Source organism: Adiantum capillus-veneris, chromosome 1, assembly GCF_014529385.1.
Source record: "Adiantum capillus-veneris isolate H3 chromosome 1, ASM1452938v2, whole genome shotgun sequence".
NCBI classification, from domain to species: domain Eukaryota; kingdom Viridiplantae; phylum Streptophyta; class Polypodiopsida; order Polypodiales; family Pteridaceae; genus Adiantum; species Adiantum capillus-veneris.
Genome location: NC_140931.1, coordinates 115,771,558 through 115,795,811, shown reverse-complemented (window position 1 = coordinate 115,795,811; position 24,254 = coordinate 115,771,558).

The following is a 24,254-nucleotide window of genomic DNA, read 5'->3' as shown; positions in this document are numbered from 1 at the left end:
ATAGCCTTCATCCTCCATTTCTACACCCTAAGTGTCCCCCTTTCTCTCTACATATATGTCCATATTACCATACTCTCTTCAGCTTTGTAAAGAACTTCAAAAAATCAGCAAAAATCCAAGGATAACCTCTGCAAATGAAGGCTTTATCATGAATTTTCCAAGGTTTGAAGATAACATATCTTCATCGACACGCGCTACTTCGCCATGCTGACCGTTTCTTCTACCGGTGCTGTAAAGAGGTGAATGTCAACTTCTCCAAAGCTTCAACCTCTCTTTACAAGCTCATCCCTTCTCTAATTTTTCTCATCATATATCTCACCATTTGGTGAATGATTTTGTAAATATTTTGTAGTGATAATTACTAACTACTAACCACTAACCTTATTGTAAAATGCACCCTCTACTAGAGTAGGCCCTCCCAAATTATTCACTCAATCCTCTCTCCTTTCATCCTCAATAATTCTCTTCCCTTGAGCCCACATCCATGTGACTCAAAGGACAAGAGAGACCCACCCTCATTAATAATATATATATATATATATATGCATAGTCTTTTATTCCTTCAAATAAACTTGATTAGGCCTAATCCTAATCCGGGCTTCTAAAACCTATAAATAGAGCCCTTCTCTCCCTTGTAAATCATATGATCACACTACACCACACCATTCTCAACACATAACACACCACTTTTCAAGCCTAGTTGTGTAGAGTGTGGGCATTGTGAGTGCTCTGTTCCATCACTACACATAGGTGCATGGAGAAGCTTGAAGTTAGTTATGCCATCTAGAGGAGTGGAGTGATACTATACTCTGCAATCACACTTGTAGCCTACTCTTGTCCATAAATAAGATTCATAGTGTTGGGTGCAATTGTATGCTGCATTTACGACTCTTCTCTCCAAATTGACTTGATAAGTTGGCTCATCAGGTGGTTGAAGGTATATTGTCCTTGAAGTTTGTTGTGCCATTTCATGCTTGGTGGTTTGAGGGCTTGTTGAATTGTTTGCCTAAAAGGTGAATTGTAAGAAGGTGCTCGGGGAGAGGGCTCCCGTGACCCTAAGACAATTTGTGTATTGGCAACAAGGTCAAGTTTTGTGTTGTCTCTTTGTTTCTCATCAAGCTTTGTGTGCATCTAGTCTTTAAGGCTAATACTGAGTTGCTCAAGTTGATTTGTGCTCTTTACCTCTCTCTGGCGTGGTGAATGTTTGTGTTTGGTGTGTGTGGATATCTTGCATTCCCCTCTCTTTGTGCGTTTGAGTACAAGGAGATATCACGTGCGTCCTAGTTCGCATCTACAACTAGGTGGTGCCCCTTTTCTTGTTTGGTTTCTGGATGTGGGTTGTTGTTGTCTCTGATTGTGGTTGCCCCAGCCCCAATTAAGCAGCATGGGAGCCTCGAAGGGTGTTTAGAGGCCGCTCTTCTTGTTGCCCGCCCCGGACCGCCTCACTACCTTGTAGTGGTGGGTACTCAGAGTTTGAGGCAATTTAAGTTTTTTCACCAATCCGTAATTGATGAAATTGTGAGTAGCGCCGTCATCTACCAAGATGCACACCTTGTGCCCTTGTAGATATCCGTGCATACGTATTAACTCATGTGGTCCAAAGGTTGGTTGCCACATGGAAGCTGTGAGACAGCATTCATGCACCACCTGAGTGTGTGTTACTTCCACTGTAGAGAATCGTGAGGAAGACTCCAGAGGTAGCAGTTGCACCGTGTGCACTGCTTTCTCCTTGCCGTGATCAGTAGATTTCCCCTTGAGACAATCCTTTTTTCCATGACCTCTTCCTAAACTTAAAAACATAATTTTTCTTTCTTGGCTTTATCAACGGTCCTCAGGAGAGAGAGGACCCCTGGACCCCTTGGGTGTTTTAGATGTATCTCACTTTATGGAGTCTTGTGAAACGTGTCAAATGTATTCAAATGTGCACCATCGTGATGGGTTTCACCCTACTACCCCATTGGCCATGCATTATAAGTGAATAGTAGATTTGTTTACAGTGCCATTGGGATTATGCCAAATGTGATACATAGTGCTTGCACAAGAAGACTTAACCAACCAATTTGAAGGTCGTGCTCTAAGAACAAAAAGAACAAAAGGGATATGTATGTTCCTGGATTATGAAATTAGCCGTTTATGGTTACGTTGGGGAAAAATAACAATGGACAAGGGTGCGTTGGATGCAGACAAAGCCAGGGAGTATTTCTCTAGGTTGGGCATTAAGCTTGCTCTCACCAACTGTATACAATCCTGAAGGAAATGGTAAATCAGAGAATGGGCATCCTCCTATCATTAAAGCTTTGGCTAAGTCCTGGAAAGGTAAAACGGAAGAGTGGCCTAGGTTACTACCTTATGCTTTATGGGATGATTGTACAACTCATAGCTCAGTTACTCGTTATATGCCTTTTGAGTTTATGTACACTCAAAAACCTACAATGTCAATTGAGGATGTAATTCCCACATGGAATGTATTAAACTTGGGAAGATGGAATGAGTAGGGAAGACTTTCTTGCTTTGTGCATACACCAGTTAGAAAGAAGGCCTCAAGATAGTGAGATTCCATTAGCACGATTGAAAGATGCAAGGTTAAAGAATAAGGACAGATTTGATAAGAGGCATAGGTTGAAACCGAAAGCTATTGAGGAACGTGATTGGGTTTTGGTGTATGAGAGTAGTCTTAACAACCAAAATTCAATAATAAAAATGCTTTCAAAGAGATGGTTTGGTCCCTATGTAGTTCATCATGTACATGGGAATGCAACTCATACCTTGTATAAGTTCGACGGGACATAAATGAAGTTTCCCATTGCAGGGAAAATAATCAAGTTGTTCAAAAGAAGAGGTGATGTAGATCCCTTTGATTCACATGAAAGTCAAAAGGAATACTCAAATGAAAATGTTATGGGTGAGGATGAAGATAGAGAGGACAATGTGTTGGAAGTTTTTGAAAGTGATGATGAAATCGACATGGATGCTGACTTAAATGAAGACTAAACCTGTTGCAAAAAGATATGTGTGGCACATGCCGGAGGATGTGCACGTTTAGAGGGGATGGATGCCATGTTGTTGCACGTGTGTAATGTGAAATTTAAAATATCCACCTCAATATTAATTCTTTTGATGTGTGGGACCAAATGCTACAATGTACATAGTGTGATATATGCAAAAACAAATGCCATGGTTGTAGGCGTTGTTGGGCAAAAGAGAAAGTGGGACATCTCTATAGTTTTATAGCCCAAGAGCGTTAAAACCTCAACCTCAGCACCAAAAAATATACCAAAACAAATCTTAGTAAACCCCAAACAAAAGAACTATGCTCCCTTGGGAATTTACAAGCACACGCCCACCTAAAGGACCATAGCACATAGGAGCAAAACCCTGTCAAAGCACGGATTTACAACACATGTCGACCAATGCATATAAATACAATGGCCTCCTCTTTCACAATTGAAAATCAAAAGCCCAAAAAATCAACATCAACTCCACAATCCATAGATACATGCCCTCCCAATCTATCTGCACACAATTTGCCACTAGGCTACCATAACCATAACCCTGCAGAGAACTAGTCGTAACTTGAAGAGCACAAATCCAATTGGGTCACTTTAAAGCTTAAGATAAGTCTTGAAAAATGATTGGAAAGAAATTTGAAGATGATCAAAATTTATTCTACATGCCGCTACATGCAAAATTGACGCGAACAAAGAGCTGTCCTGATACGACTACACGTAGAGAAGGCAAGGTGAGGGCAAAAACTGCATCAGAAACCATCAAGGAGGCATAACGAGATAAAAGCTGTAAATTTTTGAACTTTGGTTGAACTTTTTCAAGTTTTTACATGAGGTTTAGTTATATACAAGTCTCACTTCCAAAACTCAATAATGGACACTTATAATAACCCGACAGCTGGCGCTACCCTAACGACTTGCCTTGCATATACATGTGCTTGCTGAAGCAAGGTAAAAATCCACACACCCTTTTGACATCGGGCATCATGTCCATATGTAGAAATTTATAAAAAAACGTTAACACGGTGACCAAAATACGTGCAACAATGTATGCATACCTTGTCGAGCAGGCGAGGCCTAGGACGTGCCACCATTGCATATTTTATCACATGAAAACATGCTTAATTTTATTTAATAATGTACAAACATCAAGTGTTTCAAAGTGGCACGGTCATTTTGTCTAGAAAGCTCAATGCGGGCGATCTTGGCCAAAAATACCAAGTTTTGTGCGCCATCATAAATGATTTTTTCAAAATGCTTTGCAAGGGAAAAATGAGTTTCAACATGAAATTTGATCCCAATGGTATTTTTCCACAAATGTAGGGACATTTTTTAGCTTGTTTGGGCATTTTTGGGCCAAAAACGGTTGGAAATGGTCAAAAATAGCCTAAAAATAGCACCAAATAGCTCAAAATACCACATCAACGATGATGTCATTGTTTCTCAAGTTGAGAAGAAACGTATAGAGCCAAGAATGATCTCATTTGGACATAGAAACAAGGAGATAGAGCCATTCCAATCCAGGGTGTTAGTGTAGTCATGTGCTCTTCCACTACGTGTTCGAGGCTTTGAGGCCACCAATTAGGGTTTCCTCTCTTTAAATAACTACTTGGGCTTCTCCAATAAAGTTTTGAATCTTCCATGAAATGGTCATGACAAAGAATCAAAGCATCATTTAGGGTTTTTAACGGGTTGAAAGAGCAATATATTTGTGCAATTGGGAGTGAGGCTACACCTAATCTTCATACACACAAGAGTTTTGAGTTAATCTTGGTTATTTTTCAAAGTGGAGCTTTCATGGCTGGAGTTTTGATCTTTTTTAGTGTGCTTTTAGCTTCAAATCTTTTGTGACTTGCTTGACTTTGTTGCAAACTCTCATAGTCAGAGGCCCGACGCTTTCCCAGCCACACGCACCGCACACTTCTTAACAGTGTTCTTTATTGTGTTGCTGATTCCGCTTGTAGAAGAATTAGGTACAATATGTTATTGATGTACATTTCTAAATTAGGATCTAAAACCTGAATGATCAAGGAGAAAAACCCAGTGGGAAAATTTGCCTTTGGTGTACACTCTTATTGGAGTTGAGCTGCTGAAAATTGAGTGTATGTTCATGCAAGGTGAGTGCCTTGGATAAACAAAAAAAGAGTGCCAAATTCATGTCTCAATTATGGGACACTCTATATGCACATGAGATATTTGTTCAAGAAAAACATGCGGTGTGAGAAATGGAGTTGATGTGTACTTCAAGGAAAGAACATAGCACATATGATATCCAATGACTATTGGAATTAGGGTTGCAGAAAAACACACACAGCTTGGAGAAGACAAAGGAAGCTCAACACACACAATTGAGAGTGTATTACTTGGTGTGCAATGGAAAGATAAGTTAGCCCTAGAGTGATGGGCGTATATACAATGCACGAGGGACAAAACCTCCTAGTGAGGCAAAAAATACCGCGGCGGTTCTAAGTGTGTTGACACACATCACTACCACATGTATATGGTAACAAATCCCCCTTGGAGTGATGCAATGAACGAGAGTTGGCACACAGAGTAAAGGGAAGTGCCATGCCCTAAGGACATGATCAGTCCACAAAGGGGAGTAAGCCCAAAGCTTTGTGGAAAGCTTCAAACTTCTCATGATCAGACAATTCCTTTGTGAAAAGATATGCAAGATTGTCATGTGTTGGCACATAAGCCAAGCTAATCTCCCCTGCTAAGAGTCTCTCCCTGACAGAGCGGTAATGCACCTCAATGTGCTTTGTGCGAGCATAAAAAACTGGGTTCCTCACAACTGTGAATGCGTTCTGACTGTCAGTGTAGATAGTGTTGGTAGTGTCTTGCCCAATACCCAAATCAGCCATAAGACAGTTGAGCCATACACACTCAATTGTAGCTATGAAGACTGCATTGTACTCATCCTTACAACTAGAGGTGGCCACAGTAGGTTGCCTCTTGCTCAACCATGATATACATGAACTGCCAAGCATGAAACAAAAACTGCTTGTGGACACTTGCATGTCAAAAAACCCAGCCCCACTCAAACAAGGGTCCCTAATTGTGGATGAAAAAACCCTTGGGGGCTCAAGGAAAAAATCAACATCCCTATATATACCCATCGTTTTGTTAATATATTCTTCAATTTACAAAAATGGTTTATAAGGAGTTACATCACTCCTGTTGTATACAACGATAGCCTCAAAGGCTTAATGAAATGATTTTATTAACTCTTGAAATCCTTCAAAGAATGCTTTGGATCATCTTTAACTTCGATAAGCATATACCATCTCTGAGATACTTCACTTTGTCTTTGTATAATCTGTCAATATCACAAAATCAACGTGCACAAGATAAAAATAATATCAATGTCAGAGAAATGCACTGACATAATGTCTTTGGATATGGTTTGTAACACTTCAATCAAAACTAGACCGATTTATGTATTATAAAATCTTCTTAACCTAAAATACCATGTAATATGTGTACATATATACAAAGCCGGTACTCAAATTTTACCATGGGAATCCTTATTTGTATAAACTCTATTCAATGTAAGTTTTCTTGATCATAAATTAATCAACATGAAATGGCATCACAGAGAAACTCTATGAAGAAAGAAACATCGCAAGCGTAGAAAAATATCATAAAATAAGATAATGGAACAATATCATGACATCATAAAACGATCATCTCGATCATTACAAATCAATATAAGACAATATCATGGCATAATAAAGCAAAGCCATAAAATAATAATCATGTCAAGCATAATAAAATATCATGGAAAAGCACCATGTCATCACTCTTTCAATCATCATGGATTAACACCATGGTATCATGGCATAGCACCATGGTATACAAATGATTGAAATTATAAGAAATCATTACCAAATAATTATATGGAATAAAAACTATTTGGACCACAAGAAATCATTATGAAAGAACTTCATGGCATCATAAAATAAATCCATAGAATAATAAACATAACCATATATCGTGAAACGATATCATGAAATCACAAAAAGATCATCTTAATCATTACAAACGAACTTAAAATAACAACATGGTATGATGAATTGACTTCATGCAATAATAATTCTTTTAATTATAATAAACATCATGAAAAAATATGACGGTATTAAAATGACTCTATCTAACAAAAAACTATCTCAATTATACTAAGTCATTCATTAAACAATGCTATAGAACAAAAAATCATCTCAATAAGAAACAAGCAGTATCATCATGAAAACGCATCATGGTATCATGAACAACTCCACGAATGAGTAAAATTCTTACTAACAAACAATAAATACAAACGAATTTTAAACATTATAAAAACATAGTATGTCTTATAGAACAACTCCATGAAATAATATGTATCTTAATAAAAATCATTATGAAAACACGTCATAGCATCATGGAACAACTCTATAAATGAATAAGTATCTTAGTAAATAAATGATTAGTATGAACAACTTATAATTACCATGTAAACACATCATGACATTATTGAATAGCTCCATGAAAGAATAACCATTTCAAAATGAGAAACGATATGTACGAACGATTTGTAAATCACCATGAAAATGCATCATGACCTCATGAAACAAATCCATGGAATAATAATCATCTCAATGATAAACGACTAGTATAAATGACTTCTAACATATCATGAAATCATGAAACAACTCTATAAAAGAATAATCGTTTTAGTGACAAATGATCAATACGAACAACTTCTAATCATCATGGCATCATGGAAAAACTCCTTGGAAGAATAAGCTATCTCTTGTTGAATTACCAGGTTTTGTAATTTATAGGCTGGCTCGGTAGCCTATTGATGTAACTTTTGTTCCTTTCTAATACAATTCTCCGCGCTTATGGTTATAAAAATTAAAAAAAAGAATAATCATCTCAATGAAAACAATATGTACGAAGGATTTGTAATTACCATGAAAATGCATCATGACCTCATGAAACATCTCTATGGAATAATAATCATCTCGATGATAAATGATTAGTATAAATGACTTCTAACATATCATGAAATCATGAAACAAATCTATAAAAGAATAATTGTCTTAGTCACAAATGATCAATACAAACAACTTCTAATCGTCTTGGCATCATGCAAAAACTCCTTCAAAGAATAATGTATCTCTTGTAGAATTACCTGGTTTTGTAATTTATAGGCTGTCTCGGTAGCCTATCGATGTAACTTTTGTTCCTTTCTAATACAATTCTCCGCGCTTATGGTTATAAAAATTAAAAAAAGAATAATCATCTCAATGAAAAACAATATGTACTAAGGATTTGTAATTACCATGAAAATGCATCATGACCTCATAAAACATCTCTATGGAATAATAATCATCTCGATGATAAATGATTAGTATAATTGACTTCTAACATATCATGAAATCATGAAACAACTCTATAAAAGAATAATCATCTTAGTGACAAATGATCAATACGAACAACTTCTAATCATCATGGCATCATGCAAAAACTCCTTGGAAGAATAATGTATCTCTTGTAGAATTACCTAGTTTTGTAATTTATAGGCTAGCTCGGTAGCCTGTCGATGTAACTTTTGTTCCTTTCTAATACAATTCTCCGCGCTTGTAATGGAATTGGCCTATTTAATTTGAGAGTAGCGGAAATTAAAAAGAGTACTTTTGAGAAATGACTTTGTGAGCATAGCGGTTGAACATAATTGAAGGTAGTAACATAATCATAACAATTAGTTAACTTGGCATGAACAATACTTTTGCAAGAGAGAGAATTTAGAAAACATGACAAAAGTTGAGGACCGGATTTATGTGGAGCCGGTTCCCCCTCCAATAGGCATTTGTATTATGATTTCACCCATTAAGAGAGACTTGTTACAATACAATCTTTGTGTTCCTTGTGACCTAGGTGATGCAATGAAGATGGAAAGCTTCATGAATCACAAACATAACATAAACTTGAAGAAATCTTTAACTATCCCAAGCCTCAGTCCCAAGACCTCAAACACCTTCGAAGGTGGAGAGAGCTAGCAGGGAATGAGGGTAGGGAAGAGGAAGAAGAAACATTTCGTAGGAGAAATAATTAGTTCCTCACTTATCATAACTCTTGTTGCTAGCATATATAATAGCATAGTAATGAAGAAGAAGGAGATGCAAAGCTTAGGCATTGAAGCATGGCTCTTGGTTGGATTTGCACTCCATAGCCAAGAGTGTTGGTGTAGGCTCTCAACCTCTACTTACTTGGAGAAGGAGAGGGAGCTCTTTCACTTTGCATAGTACACAATGAGATTGCTTGTGAGTGTGTGTGGGTGAGTATACAACCTAAGCAACCCCCCTCCTTGCTAGGTCGACCCCCTCTTCTAGCTCATCATTGAAGCTCATTGGCTCTTGCCAAGCCTAGCCAATCACAAGCTTGGGCCATTTCTAGCAATAGGTGTAGTCTTGGGACAAGTGTCCCCCTTTCCCTTTTGAGAGAGAGGACTTGATAAATGCAAAAACAATTAGATAATTCAAGTAATTTATCATTGGACCCCTTTGAAGCCTAGCCAATAGGATTCAAGCATCTCATGAAGGTAACATGGGTAGGGGCCTGACATGTGTCCCTGCTGCCTCTTCAAGCTTGGGTCTTCCTTGAGTGTGTGAGTGTGTGTTCTCTCTCTAGCCCCTAGGAAAAGGGCTTGCCTCCCTCTTTGTAGAGATACCTTTGACTTTTGGTGCTCAAGCACCTTAGTCATCAAGCATGACTAAGCACTTGGACTAGGGGTGTTCCCACAAGCATCTCAAGCAAGCATGTCAAAGCACCTCAAGAACCTTAATCATGCAGCAGGTCAAGTACCTCAAGAACCTTAATCAAGCACCTCAAGCACGACAAGCACCTCGAGCTTGGGCCGAGTTCCCACCTCAAGCTCAGACCTAGCTTACCTAAGGTCAAAGGACTTTTACACACATTATTGGAGGTCTTCAATGAAGCCAACCCTAAGGTCTTATGCTCCATTGGTTAGCCTTTCTCTTTGATAGACCATCTCTCATTTGGGTCCCTTTACCCCATTGGCCCCATGTTGAGATAGATCTATAAGCACATATCTATATCTTAGCACTTGTTCCCGTTCATTCTCCCACATTAAGTGATAAATTTAATATGAGAAAATCATTTGGGTTGGTTAGATATTAGATTTTATGACAGTGCTTATGGTTATAAAAATAAAAATAATAATAATCATCTCAATGAAAAACAATATGTACGAAGGATTTGTAATGACCATGAAAATGCATCATGACCTCATGAAACATCTCTATGGAATAATAATCATCTCGATGATAAATGATTAGTATAAATGACTTCTAACATATCATGAAATCAAGAAAGAACTCTATAAAAGAATAATCGTCTTAGTGGGACAAATGATCAGTACGAACAACTTCTAATCATCATGCAAACATATCATGGCATCATGCAAAAACTCAAAGAAGAATAATCATCTCAATGAAAAAGGATCAATAGGAACAATATTTAATCATCAAAAAAATGTATCATGACATCATGGAACAACTCTATAACCAATAATCATGTTAATAATGAACGACTAGTACGAACAAGTTCTAATCATCATGGAAACTTATCATGATATCACAAAACAACTCCATAGAAGAATAATCATATCAATAAAATGAACGATCAATATAAACAATTTACAATCATCATGAAAATACATCATGGCATCATGGAACAACTCCATGAAATAATAACTTTATCCATAAAATGAACGATCAGTATGAACAATTTCTAATCATCATGGACACACATCATGGCAACATGGAACAACTCCAGGAAATAATATCCATATCAATAATAGAACGATCGATATGAACGACTTGTGATCATCATGGAAACCATCATAACATCATGAAACAACTCCACGAAAGAATAACCATCTCAATAGAAAACAATCAATATGAACGACTTTTAATCATCAAGAAAACATATCATGACATTATAAAACAACTCTATGGAAGAATAACCATATCAATTAAATGAACGATCACTACGAACAACTTTTCATCATCATGGAATTGCATCATGGCATCATGAAATAATAACAAATGATCAATACGAAGAACTTGTAATCATCATGAAAACGTATCATGGCATCATGGAATAACTCCATCGAATAATAACCATTTCAATAAAATGAACGATCGATACAAACGTCTTGTCATTATCATAAAAACGCATCATGGCATCATGGAACAACTCCATGGAATAATAACCATATTAATAATAGAACGATCAGTATGAACGACTTGTGATCATCATGCAAACGCATCATGGCACCATGGAATAACTCCATGAAATAATAACCATCTCAATAACAAACGATCAATACAAACGATTTTTAATCATCATGGAATAATAATCATCTTGATAGCAAACGATCAATACGAGTGGCTTGTAATCATCATGAAAACACGTCATGGAACAACTCCATGGAATAATAATCATTTTAAAATAAAAAATAAAAATAAACGAGTAGTTTAAACCACTTCTAATCATTATGAAAACGCATCATGAAACAACTCCATGGAGTAATAACTATCTCAACAATGATGAGCGACTCCTAATCATCACATGAAAATATACTTCAATAACAAACGATCATAAGAATTAATGATGAGTAAAAACCATAAGATTTTTTATATGTTTTGGCTGAAAATTAATTGTTAAAATGTATCTCTTTGTCATTAAAATTATAATTCTTTAATAATATCTATATGTAAAAAGTTGATATAAATCAATAAATTGTAGCCCTTTTATTTTTTCAATCAAAAGAGAAAATAATTCATCAAAAATAAAACTCTTGATAAATATAACTCTTTGATAAATCATCAAAACCATAATCATTGACATTCACAAAGAAGAGAAATGCAACTACATAAATCATTGAAACATAACTATGAAAAGGATAAAAAGAATTATCCAAACATAACTTTTTAACATGAATCTTCGAATACAACACAAATTATCAAGATTGTATAACTCTTAATGATTTTAATTTTATATATATATATATATATATATATATATATATATATATATATATATATATAAATTTCATCTTTATCATAAATCATACACAATCAAAACAAAAAGCAAAATAAAAAGATTTTAAGTGATATGACTTTGATGTAACTCGATGTACATGCATCAAAATATATGTTATATATATAAAGAGTAAGAATAGAGATCAATCAATTTATCCACTTCTTTCAATATATAAATCGAATTAAAGTTGATGTAAATTTAACATGCTTAACTTTTAATCTATTTCTTTTACATAAACCGAATTGCATATAATCCATTAAAAATAATTTCAAGAATTATGCAACGAGAAGAATTGAAGACATTGTAATTTCAATATTCTTAACTTTTACACAAATCAAATTGCATATAATCCATAAAAAGTAAATCCAATAATCATGCAATAAAAAATTTGACACGTATCAATTTAGAAATGTACTTGAATACTATATAGTTAACTCTTGATCTAAGTTTTTTTATGCAAATCGAATTGAATATGATACATGAAAGGTAAATCAAAGATTTATAATAAGAAGCTTAACACAAATATATCCGAAAATATAAAAGCTCATACCTTTGGTGATTTCAATTGAAAACGCGTTAAAAATCGTTTATCGATTCCTTGTAAGTTACTTCTAGTGCCAAATTTGACAAATCTGTCATCGCTAGGCGACGTCAGCAGCTCCAAAATGTCCCAAAAGCTTAAGAACAACTCTTCAAACGCATTAAAATTTGAGTTTCGAGCAGAAAGTTATTTTGATTTTATGTTTTACTGAATTGCATTTTTATTTGCGTGCACGCTGCACAAAGTCGCGCGAGGCAAAAAACGCTCTATTTTTGTAAAGAAAAAGCAACCACGCTCTGATACCATATTGAGAAGACAGAGAAAGAGAATAACAAAGATATAATACACAGAGAGTGCAACCCCAAAGTGTGTAGATTCAGCAATATGTCTCTCATTTGGTCCACTGATCAACAAATCATCCACGTAGAGAACCACAACGAGAAGTACATCACCCTCACGCTTTACATACTATGTGCTTTCTGTTAGACTATTATGAAAAGCTCGTTTGACCAAATGAATGTCAACCTTCTCATACCAAGCACAAGGAGATTGCTTCAACCCGTACAAAGCTTTGTTACATTTGCACACTTTATCCTCTTGTCGTTTCTTGACAAAATCGCAAGGCTCCATTACATAAACTTCCTCAAGTATGTCACCATTCAAGAAAGCAGTAACAATGTATGATTGATTTACATCCCAACCAAAATGCGTTGCCAATGCACATAAAAAATGCATAGTAGGCATACGACAAGTGGGAGCAAAAGTCTCTTTATAATTAATGCCTTTTTGTTGTGCATAGTCCTTTGCCATAAGTTGAGCCTTATAGGGAATCTCACCATCCGGCTTGCGTTTTGACTTGTAAACCCACTTCGGATGTGAGGAGTAATAGTGCGCTTCACAGACAACACAATCAATGCATGAGTCTGCACATCTTTTACATCCCAACGAGCTTGTTCTGTCGTAGTCAAAACAACTCTAACAGCAGCAATCCTTGCAGCAAGACCTGTAACATCCTCAACATGGCCTACATGCTCAGAACAAGGACGTATATCAAAGCCCTGCACAATATTCTAGACACCCTTTGACACAAGAACATTTTGCATCATGTAAGACCACAAAGGATAATTGTCCCCATCTAATCTCCTCAACAGAAACATCTTGAACACATCTGTGCTGTTGTCGACCATGGCGAATGTCTGCACTTGAAGTGAAAATTGCCCAAAAAGAGGAGAAACGAAGCAGGAACAATGCGTGCTATATAACGGAAAAACCGTAGAATATTGTAAGGGACGTGTTATGCAGAAAATGGCACTGGTAAAGATTCTGTATAAATGAAAAAATAAAATGTGCAAATACTACCTGTAGTGGAAACGAAGGCCGAAATGAGCCCGAATCTTACATCTAAGCAGACTAAAGCTCTTTGAGCTCTCCCAAAATATTTAACGACTTGTGAACACTCGCCAAAGCTCACGGAAATTGGAGAAAGTGAGCAGGCATGTGTTGGATCTGTTGGCGACTAAGCCTGAGAGGATGCAACCTGCTAGGATAGCAATTGTTGGAATTATGGTTACAGGAAAACACACACAGCTTGGAGAAGATGAATGAATCTTAATGCACACAATTGAGAGTGTATTACTTGGTGTGAAATGGAAAGATAAATTAGCCTTACAATGATAGACATATATACAATGCACAGGGGGGGAAAACCTCCTAGTGAGGGAAAATTTTCCCGACGGTCCTAAGTGTGTTCACACACATCACTACCACATGTATGGTAACAATGATATCTCAAGAGCTTCCACTTTTCCTAGCAGGGTTTTCCATGTAGAAGTTTCTCCACTTATTCCTCAATGTGCTCAGTGCGTGAATGTCTTTTGGACTTCTTCCTTCTCTTCTCCCAACTTAAATAGATATAGACTTCGACTCTTATGCTCACTTATACCACCATGAGCGACACAATGTAAATATGCTCAAATCTTCCAGCTTGAGTAGTACATATGATAGTTAAAACTCTTAGACCACATAAAATATTACTTGAAGCTTTGCGACTAATGCCTTGCTCATTCAATGTCTCAGTTGCCTGACTCTGACTTGTTATGCCATGTATTTTTAATGCAGGCGACTTAGACTTACTTGTTTCAAGGAAAAAATCCCATTGAGATTCTAGAGATTTAGACTTTACACGAGGACAAGGTTTTAAGTGGTAAGAATATTCGACAATATCTTGTCAAATTAAAGAATTATCCTTTTGAAGATACATTGTGGGTGAATGACATCCAACTAAAGGATAATGTAAATCTTGTAAATGCTTACAATGAGTCATATTCAAGGTAAGAAGATATGAACAAACAGCTCCTATAAAGAATTTTGTCTTGTTTTGACTCTCATATTTTTTTTTATTGTTCATAAGTTATCTAAGTGTATGCATATAATATAATTAATACTTGCTTGCAGTAGCTTAGTCTCTTAAGCACCAAGTAGGCTTTGTCAATCTACTCTAGAAGATGTAAAGGCTACGTAAAGACATGCTTGTGATAGCTAAGTTTTCCAAGTACCAAGTGGAGTTAGTCACCACTATGGAAGAATGTTGATGGGTAAAAAGGGATCCTCTACCCAAGGTAACAAGACTAGCTATGACTTTATTTTCCCTACTCCATAGTTGAGGACAACTATGATTTCAAGGGACAGGTGATGTCAGGAAAATTAATTTCTAAACTGCTAAATTCATTTTCCATCTTAACTTGGCCAATTAATCATGGGGAAAATAAAAGGGAACAAGCGAAGTTGATTTAAGAATTTATAGACTAGCTCAGTCATAGGCTTGGGACTAAAGGAGATAAGTCTATAAAAGAATAGGGATAATTACCCTTTAGCGGTCTTGATCAAGGATACACATCGGGCAAGAATAAATCTATCACAAGTAGCATTGATCCAAGGTATAAGAAAAAGGAGACTACCTAGAGTAATTATAGAAGTCTAAAACTAAAAAGTAGTTATAATAATTTAAGTGATTAAAAAAACTCCTTAGACTCTAAGTATGAAGTCTTAGTCTAAATTTAGTAGATCTAACTCTAGTAGGTTTCGAGATAAGTTTCGTGACACTCGAGATCCCTGCGCTAAGGTTTTGCACAGAGGTGGAATTTCAAATTCTCAAAGATGAATTTAACTTCTACCAATGTTTGTCCGAATTTAACAGGTCCTTAATTTTAGCAGGCAATCTCTAACCCCGGTCAGTTTCATAAGCCTCCAAGGGATTGTGCAAAGTGAAGGGGATCGCGGAGCACCACAAACGGAGAGTGAGAGAGAGAGAGAAGGAGAGAGACACGATGTGGGTGGGGAGACTCCAAAGAGTGAGCAGCCCCCTATACACTTATGCTATGTATAAGGTATACAAGTCAGTGGACGCCTAGACTCTGGGCGGCCGGGCAAGGCACAGGCACCTATACCCCAACAACCTCCCACTTAAAGGTGACTGTGCCTTTAAGCAAGAGAACCTAGTCTAAAGACTACAAAAGGCGAGAGAAAACCGCTCTCAACCGATGCCCACTGGCTGGCTGTGATCGTGTGCATCCGGCCGTCCTGCTCCCGTGTAAGTCCATACACCACCAGACGTACCGCACACGTACTACAAGTATGTACGCAATACCTGCATATCTCCCTCGTGTACTATGCCATCATCAGTCAACAAACGACTGACAACCCCAACTGCAAATGCTCCCACTGCAGCTGCGATATCCGGTCTCAAGATCAGCATCTCATACATGAGACCACCGAATGCCGATGCAATGCTAGCGGGCCGTGATAGCTCTATGGAGCATGCATCAACATATATATCCCTGGAAATAGGCATCTCTGACTGACAAGGCATGTCAACCACATGCATCTCCTGACTGTCCGCAAAAGACACATCAACCTGTCGTGCAACCTCAGAGCAAACCAGCTGCTCTAGATGTCTGTTGGAAGACATATCCTGCACAACTATATCCCCATGCTCACTGTCGAGCATAGAAAGGAATGACTGCATAATCGCTGACATCTCAGTCTCCTCTGCAATCATCCACTGCAAACATGACCACTCAATCTGCTGTGACTCACTAGAGCTCTCATGCTCTAACTCCGTATGCATAGACTCTTGCACAACGTCCTCCTGTCTTGACTCACTAGAGCAAGACCGCTCTAGCTGTCTATCTTGCATAGAAGTATCTTGCACAACTGACTCTCTACTTTGCTCAGTCACTAGCAAAGCATGCATGTCCGACTCTATCACCTCTCTGTGTGACTGCTCAAGTCATGCCCCAACTGTGTGCACAACGAGCTCACTACTCTGCACTCCATGCAAAGTACCCTGCAACCCATGAGCAAAAGAGACTTGCCTGCTCTCTCGCTCTCTACCTGGCTGCATGATCACAGAGACAACACCATCTCTCGCGTGATCCACATGCAATGGGTAATTTGTACCACTCCTGGCACCTCTCGCAATCACTAGCGAACCCAAATGCATCACAAAATCTCGCTCTTGTAGCGAAATCTGACATCCACAATCTCTAAGCTGACCAATCGAGATCAAACTCACTGTCAAATCTAGTACATAGCGCACATGTCGTAACAAGTAAGATGCACCACTCGGTAATGACAGTCTCACATCTCCTGCACCTACTATCGCATGCACCGATTCATCGGTCAAACGTACACTGCCAAGCATCCCGCTAGAATAGCTACAAAACGATGCACGATGTGGCGTGACATGAAACATAGCATATGCGTCTAGCAACCATTGCGAAGGGAGTGCACTATCCACATGTATAGCATCTCGTGCATAGCTCGAGGTAAAAGTGACATCCCCGTCACTAGTATAGTCCGACACTACATGTGCCTCAACTGTCAAAGCAACTGAGTCCATGGCATCACTACATACATCTCTGAGACTGCCATGTCTCCTACGATGTCGCATACGACGAAAACAACGCCGTCTAACGTATCCAGAATGACCACAATACCAACATGTCACCTGTCGGCGTGCTCGTGAATGTACATGTCTCACACAAGTCCGTGATGACTCAGATATATCATACATATCATGTAATCTACGCCAAAGTGCTCTCGAATTAGTCTCATACATAACAAGAGCATATACAAATTCCGCAAGGTGCAAAGAGAGCGTAGATAGTCCCATCTCCTCTAGCTCGTGCCACTGATCGTCAGACATGTTTGAAGGTCTACCTACATCACCACTCAATGGTCGATGCAACCCTCGCTGTGTCAATGCATCAAGCATACACTCTCTCCATGCTGCAAAGTCTGACCCATCAAACATGCACATTTCAGAGAGATCATAATCTGAGCGATCACCTGTCTCTGCCATGAGCACAATGTAGCAAACTAGAAAGCAAAACCACCTCACCAACAACACATGGAAACTGTCTACAAATATGGCCAGAAACACAATGTAAAACCTGTGAGACACACTCCAAAATAGAGCTCCCGCAATGTCAATACAAGCCTCACCTGCTCTAGTATCACACTGCAATCTGTGAGCTAATCACCAAGCCCACACTGTGCGGTATCGATGCATACACATGCACAAATCTCCCACCTGCAGAGAACACCGCGCGCAAATGCTGAGTGCAACCCGCAATCTCTACCTAGATCACATAAATGATACGCATAAAACTCTTGGAAAAATTTTGCCAGAGTTTTGTCAGTAAAATGGCCACAAAACCAGTAACCAAACTGACTACATGCTCAAAACCATGAGCAACCAAAGCGCATCAAACCGTACTCCAAATGCATGCACCAAATCTCCACACTTTGCATACATCATTGCAAACACCTGCAAATCTAGTACACAAATATCTGCTCTACGTGTGACTGTCAAAAAACATGCTCGAGGCATACATTGCCGAGCTCAAAATGCAATCACATTAGTCTCCCTAAGCATCAAACCACATAAGGCATACATCGTATCCTCCCACCTGTGAGAAAACTTGCAGCAAATATCACTCTCACATCTGAAAGCAAACCATGTGTGGAATCTTCGACGCACAATAAACAACTGCTGCTGCAGAAAATTCAGCGTTCAGAATTTTAAAACTCTGATATAAAGAGCGCGTCCAAAGCGTGCCAAAACCCCAAGGTAGACTCCTGGATCACATGTATCCGAGTCTGGGTGTGAAAGCTTTGCCAAAAACCTCCGTTTCGACCCAAAAACGTAGCATAAACTGCCAAAAGAGGGCTGAAAAATGCAGCTCCTCAACCGTAGCTCGAATGAGGTTTCTGATGGCTCGAATGGCTTCGAAAGGGGGGTAAAACGCCAAGACACCTGTTGGAAACGCTCTCAGAAAGCTGAATTTACCGATGCCGAAGTCGAAACCCTGTTTGCACTCTTGAAAGTGCGTGCGTGCGGACGTGATTTCGAGAATGAAACTGGCTCTCCACTGTCGTCGTGACTGTGCACACACGCGCTCCCTCCGCACCTACGCTCTGATACCAATTGAAGGGGATCGGGGAGCACCACAGACGGAGAGTGAGAGAGAGAGAGAGAAGGAGACAGACACGATGTGGGTGGGGAGACTCCAAAGAGTGGCAGCTCCCCCTATACAGTATACTCACTATAAGTATAGGGTACCAATAGGCGGGCGCCCATGACCTGGGCGACTGGTCAAGGCACAGGCGCCTATACCCCAACACAAAGGTATGTATTGCAGCTAAGCCAGTAAATTCAAAGGTAAGTCTAGGATTTCAATTAAAGCTAGGAAAAATTAAAAGGCTAAGATTAATCAGCCCATCCTTAATTAGAAAATTGATCCTAGATCTTCTTTACCAAGTATGGCTAGTCCACATGTTCAAAGTAGCCCCTACTTGTTTTCTATAAAGAAGATAGATTATGTATCGAAGTGTGCTAGTGAGTCAAAGGTAAGTCCAAAAAAGAAGGGGCGAGTTCTCTCAATTTGGAAAGGAAGGAAGGTGGCAAGTGTTCACTTTAACAAGTGGGGGAGATGAATGTAGCAAGAACGTATTGTTGGGTTTTTCTCTCTCACCCTTTCATTTTGCAATCCGAAGGTGGCAAATCAAGCAACCAGTCTCTCTCTTTCTCTCTCTCTCTCGCTCTCTCTCATGGGAGCACAAAGAGGTAGTCTATATGCTTGAGAACTTGGATATAGATGCAAATCCAACAAGTGAAAGCTTCTTCTTCATAATCATCATCTCCTACTAGCTTCTTCTTCTTCATCATCATCTCCTACTAGTCTAGAAGAGGGTATATTAAGACAAACTTAAAGTGCGATTTCTCTTAAGGTACTCTCTCTCTCTCTCTCTCTCTCTCTCTCTCTCTCTAACACAGCGCTAACTTTGTACAACGCCAACAAAAAAGAGAGAGCAGGACCAGGATTTGGACCACAGACGACCTAATTGGTAAGAATACATCTGCAACTGTAAGATTTTTGTACAGTTGGACTTGGTATAGGGAGCGCGATCGCACATGATGATGAGGAAGCGCCTCGACGATGTGCTTTGATCACTTTGGAAAATAAGTGTGACCAATTGAATGCGCCTAGCGGTAGCTGGTTGTTGCGTTATATCTTCATTAGTCAGCAGCATTGCAGCAAAAGCGCCTGCAAAGAACACACGCAATGGGGTAGCTCAGACATGACAAGTATATGAGCAGACACACAGAGAGAGAGAGAGAGAGAGAGAGATTGTTACCAGGAAGGCTGCGTATCCAGGCTTCGGCCAGGTGAGAGAGGTGCCATGTGTACGCAACACAATACACACGCGCCGATAAGGACGGTCCGTCGGTCTGATATGCTAAGGGATGAAAATGATGATTGTCCAGACTCCACCGGGGCAGGTATATCTCTCTACGAGTCTACATATATTTATTGCACGTGTGTGTGTGTGAGAGAGAGAGAGAGAGAGAGAGAGAAACTCTACCTTCTACTTCTGGTTCTACCAGGACAAAACGCTTGGCGCGTATTATGGTTGTGTATGTGCACACAGACAATGCGTGCATTATGCGCAGGTGTCTGTGGACGCGCGCTGGATGTATCGTGTGGAGAGGGAGAGAGAGAGAGAGAGAGAGAGAGGCCTGAGCAGTGAGACTCTGTGAGAGAGAGAGAGAGAGAGAGAAGTAGTTACTAATGACTATAAATGAGTGCCAACTTGCACTTGGCTTGCAGAGGGTGATGGTGGAGAAGGCTGCGAATAACTGCCCAAGCAGAGCAGGACGTGAGACCGGCGGGGGGGGAGTCGGGGACGAGAGAGAGAGAGAAGGAAGCGTGTCACTGTGTGTGTGTGTGTGTGTGCGTGTGTGATATAGAGAGAGAATGTTGGGGCCCGGTCACGAAGGCATGTGGGGGGCGTCGGGCGTCCAATGAGAAGGAGATGTTAAAATTAGCGGCACATGCAGCGTCTAGTGTGGACCTGGATCTTGCCTGCGTCACCCACTCCTTTTGCGTCACCACCCACTCCTTTTGCGTCACAATATAATCCATTCTCCCAATATAAAAATCTGATGGGCCGCGCAGAAGGCATATTTTTCTGTTAATGTCAGCCATTTTAAACATGTTAGCGTTAAAAGGGTTTGACGTCAACTCCTCAACCTTGGCATTGCTTCTCACGAGCATCGTTTTTTGGCTCCTTAGAAAAAACAGGCATTAGAGGCAAACGCCCATCTGACGTCCTTTCCCACGGCATGTGCAACCATGAGATTAGGGGCTCCGGACCTAATATCTCATGCAGAGCGAGGGGTTTCCGGGGTCCATATTTGAGGGGTTGACAGTGAATGTAACGCCTCTATCTTCATGCAAAGTAAATGTATAGGGAGGGCTTTGTGAGCAGTGGCAAGGACCACATGGAGATGTATAAGTGCATATGCTCCAAGTTCTCTCTCTTTGAACTATGACAGAGCGTCTCTATCTCAACTTGTTTTCGTCAGACCTATTAGATGTGATGCATGGTCATCCTTTAAATAGGGTTTTGCACATTATTCAAGGTGCGCTTCCTAGCTCAATATGGCAATTGCAGGTTTCTATGCACTCGTGCGAAAGCATATTCTATGAGCTCTCTTTCCCTTGTCGTTCTTTGCATAGTTTTGGTGCTTCTCTCTATAGATATATTTTGGCATGAGAAGGTAAATGTGCCACTCCTTTGAATATGGTGTTTGTAGGCAAATTTTGGTGTGGGGTTTTTGGCTTCAAGCGTTGATCAACATATGGTGCTTGAGCTCTCAAGCTTTGAATAGGGGTTTTCTCTTCCCCTACTAATGCACTACAAAGGTTTCTCTTTATTTGTAAATTATTGTTTGAGAATGGAAAGAAAGGGTGGTTTCTCTCTCTCAATGCAATTAGCTATGTTTACATTTTGAAGACATGTCACGTTATGGACGATGCTGACATGGGAAGATAGGTTCATGATGAGATTTTAATCGTAATGGTTGTTGTTTTCTCTAGGCATGCAAAGAGTGGAGCATTCATTGCTCGAATTAGAATCACTATGAAGAGGGTACACAACCCTGAAACCATTTCTTCACCTCATGCACACATAGAACCTCTTGCTACAGCACCTTTTCCTACATCCACTGCACGCATAAACCCCTTTGTGCATGCTTGGTTTCCACTGCAAGCCTCATCCAATGAGCTTTCTTTTTTGGCATAGCCCCTTTTGTAGAGCTAAGAGATGGGAAAGTGTGGTGCTGACTCTTCCAAGGAAATGCAAGCAGTATTAGAAGAACAAAAATATGTCATAGAAGAGATTAGGCAAAGTCTGGTAGAAGAACAACAAAAACTGTCGGTCTCGGTCTCATATCAAGCCATAGGCAAGTTCATCTTCCAAGACAGAGAGAGGGAACTACACCAAAACTAGCTAGGGTATTGAAGTCATTTTAGAAGCAACAAAAATCCCAAATGACTTGGCTGTCATAGAATAGCTGGTCAAAACATTTGATGCCAACACAACCACAATGATCATCAATGGTGCAATTACAAATTCCCATATCTTCAAATTACCATTCAACTAGAAAGACAAATTACCCTACACTGTTGACACCATCAATAGTTTTTTTAATGAAACACCTAAATCCACAAAGAAGAGGAATTTGGGTGGACAAGAAATTCCAATATCCACACTCAAAAAGAAAGCGACATACAAGTTTGCCACTTAGTAAGGAAATCAACTTCAAGAATAATCTGACCTATGTGTCTTAAAAGCTCTTCAGTATGTTACTAGCCAGAGTAATAAACAGCAAAACCCTAATTAATCTGAGCACTATTTTATACCACAATGTGGTAACACAAACAAGAAAATTCAAAGCCTAGTATATATAGCATTAGTTTTACTAGGCTACCTATTGAAAACATCAATGTCAAAAATGTTATGTTGAGATTGAGTAGGGTAGAAGCCTAGAAAGGCTAGACACTGGCTTTGGAAGCACCAAAAGAGAAAACTAAAGTAGCCACACAAGTGACCAAAAAGCACACTCTAGGAAAAAGACTAGGAGGAATCTCTGAATTGGCTTCTAAGAAACAAAAACTGACAAAAGGCTTTTGGGATCAATTGAGTGCCAAAGTAAAGGACCCAGTCAGAACATTAGGAGTCTAGAAGAATTCTGAAAAATCCACTACAAAAACAACTAGTACTTCTCTAGTTACTACCACCTTGAAGACAACCATACAAAAGAGTGTAAATCAAACATCTGAACAAGAAAGAATATCATAACAAGCAATTGTTGTCACTAGACAAGGTACAATGGCTACCATAACCTTAGTTCAAAAAGTTATAGATAGGCTTAAATCTTTACAAAAGAACATGATATTGGGTGATTTGATTATTGACACCTCCAAAAAAATTGTCATATCATACAATGTCCCAGTTATCACATATGAGACTAAGAGAATCGAAGTCGACACAATCATAGATGGTTTTATTGCCATCATTCAAACTGGCTGGAACACTATTGTCAATACTCTATCGAATAAATGATGGAGGCCCAGATATCCATGCAACATGCTCAAATTGCTCGCCTACAGTAGTAGCTAGAGCAAGAAGTTGTCAAGGCTGAGAACTACAAAAAGGATGTGTTGAAGCTCAACGAGATTTTATTAGAATAAGAATATGAAAGGAAGCGGCCCACCAATAAAATCAAAGAACTCCAATAGTAAACAGAGCAACTCAAGCTGTTAAAATTTAATTTATATCACTACAACAAAAGAAGGTGTTATCGACGCATATATTGACGTTGCCCATCACTATGAGCGTCGCTGTGAAACCAGTCGCTATTAGCGATGCTGATAGCGACGCGTATAGCGATGTGCATAGCGACGACCATAGCAGAAAAAAAATTTCTTGGACAAAGGGCAGGTAGCCTGGCCTGTGCCCAGTTAAAAGACAGAGTTCCCTTTGTTTTTACATAAACTTTTCAAAAAAAACCATATCATGTATACGCCTCCTACATGCTATCCATGCAGGATCTCACATGAGATTTAAGGCCAATGAAAGACAACCGTACCAACTGAAAAGCATAACCATAACGAACCATAACCATAACTTAAAACCATAACCGGCTATAATCACTTTGATCAAAACCATAATGCAGATACCCA